The 2,045-nt window shown below is 38.2% G+C and overlaps 1 non-coding gene across 1 annotated transcript; it reads right to left on the reverse strand.

Annotated features, from left to right (window-relative positions):
- Positions 1-233: 233 nt before the first annotated feature.
- On the reverse strand, positions 234-340 carry LOC121207636 (small nucleolar RNA R71). Its single transcript, XR_005902724.1, has one exon. It is a non-coding gene; the product is annotated as a small nucleolar RNA R71 (small nucleolar RNA).
- Positions 341-2,045: the final 1,705 nt, after the last annotated feature.

Below are 2,045 nucleotides of genomic sequence, written 5' to 3' on the forward strand. Positions count from 1 at the left end.
ATGGTTTGCAGGACGAGGATCCAAATGCTCATTAGGCAAATTTTCTGGAGTTTTGCGACACTTTTAAGATCAATGGCGTTTCTAATGATGCCATTCGCCTTCGATTGTTTCCCTTTTCATTGAGAAATAAGGATAAACAATGGTTGAAGTCGTTACCATGAGGATCGATCACCACTTGGGAACAAATGACCAAAAATTTTTTGCTTAAATACTTTCCACCAGCTAAATCGACTAAATTAAGGAATCATATTTCTTCTTTTGTGTAGATGGATTTAGAAACACTCTATGATGCGTGGGAGAGATACAAGGATCTATTGAGAAGGTGCCCTCACCATAAGCTACCACTTTGGCTACAGGTTCAAACTTTTCACAACGGCCTGAGTCCTTCGACTAGACAGATGATTGATGCAGCTGCTGGTGGAACTATCAAATAATAAGACACCTGAAGAGGCTTATGAATTTATAGAAGAGATGTCACTGAATAATTATCAGTGGCAAGTCATGAGGACAAAACCAACAAAAGCAGCCGGCATTTTTAACGTCAATTCGGTCACTATGCTTTCTAATCAGGTAGAACTTTTGAATAGAAAAATTGATGGTTTACTTGGCTCTTCACTGGTTCACCCAGTAATGCAATGTGATGCAAGTGGAGGTGGAACGAGCAATTCAGGATACCCACCCTATGGCCACAACATGGAAAATGAACAAATAAATTATATGGGTAATAATCCTCGACCTCAAAATAACCTTTATAGTAACACTTACAATGTAGGTTGGAGGAACCACCCAAATTTCTCATGGGGAGGCCAAGGGAATAAGAGACCACCACCCCCTCCAAGCTTCCAACAACAACCTTACCAGCAAGAGAAAAAGCCGAACCTTGAGGAGATGATGACAAAATTTATTTCAATAGCGGAAACCCATTTTAGAACAGTGAAACTGCACTTAAAAATTAGCAAGCATCGATCCAAGGGCTCGAGAATCAAATTGGACAGCTGGCTAAGATAATTTCAGAGAGACCACCAGGAAGTCTACCTAGTAACACCGAACCCAATCCAAAAGAGCATGTCAAAGTAGTTACACTAAAGAGTGGGAAAGTGTTAGCTGAATAAGAAAAGAAGCCACTACAAGAAGCTGACAGAAACGAAGGAGAGGGAGTAAAACCCAAAAACAATGACAATCAAATGCTAAAGGAATATAAACCACCAATCCCATATCCAACAAAGTTGAAGAAAGACCGCATGGATGCACAATTCGGTAAACTTCTTGAACTTTTAAACAACTGCACATTAACTTACCTTTTGTTGAAGCTATATCTCAAATGCCTACATATGCAAAATTTTTAAAGGAGCTTCTAACAAATAAAAGGAAGTTTGAAGACTTATCTACAGTGGAACTTAATGAGGAGTGCTCAGCCATACTCCAAAATAAACTCCCAACCAAACTGAAAGATCCAGGAAGTTTTACTATTCCCTGCTTAATTGGTAGTTTGAATGTTTATAAGGCACTAGCTGATTTAGGCACTAGCATTAATTTGATGCCATATAAAATGTTTAAACAACTTGGTCTTAGGGAACCTAAAGCCACTAGGATGAATATCTAACTTGCTGAAAGATCTGTTAAATATCTTAGGGGTATTATAGAGGGCGTACTTGCAAAAGTAGATAAATTTATATTCCCTATTGATTTCGTTGTGCTTGACATGGATGAAGATGTTGAAGTGTCTTTAGTTTTAAGGCGTCCATTTTTAGCCACTGCTAGGGCTGTTATTGATGTGGGTGATGGTAAATTGGTAATTAGAGTAGGTGACGAAGAGATTATTTTTAAAATTTATGATGCCATGAGATTTTCTAGGGAATAGGATGACTTATGTTATTTTATTGACTCTATTGATCATGCTACTCAAGATTCTTTTCAGGAAATAGTACATAAGGACACGTTGGAACTGTGTCTTGCCTAAGGAGAGGAGGTAGATGATGATGATTCTGAGATAGGTAAGATAAAAGCTGAACTAAATTCCAATGAACCCTCCCCAAGACAAGTAG

Source organism: Gossypium hirsutum, chromosome A01 (assembly GCF_007990345.1).
Source record: "Gossypium hirsutum isolate 1008001.06 chromosome A01, Gossypium_hirsutum_v2.1, whole genome shotgun sequence".
NCBI classification, from domain to species: Eukaryota; Viridiplantae; Streptophyta; class Magnoliopsida; order Malvales; family Malvaceae; genus Gossypium; species Gossypium hirsutum.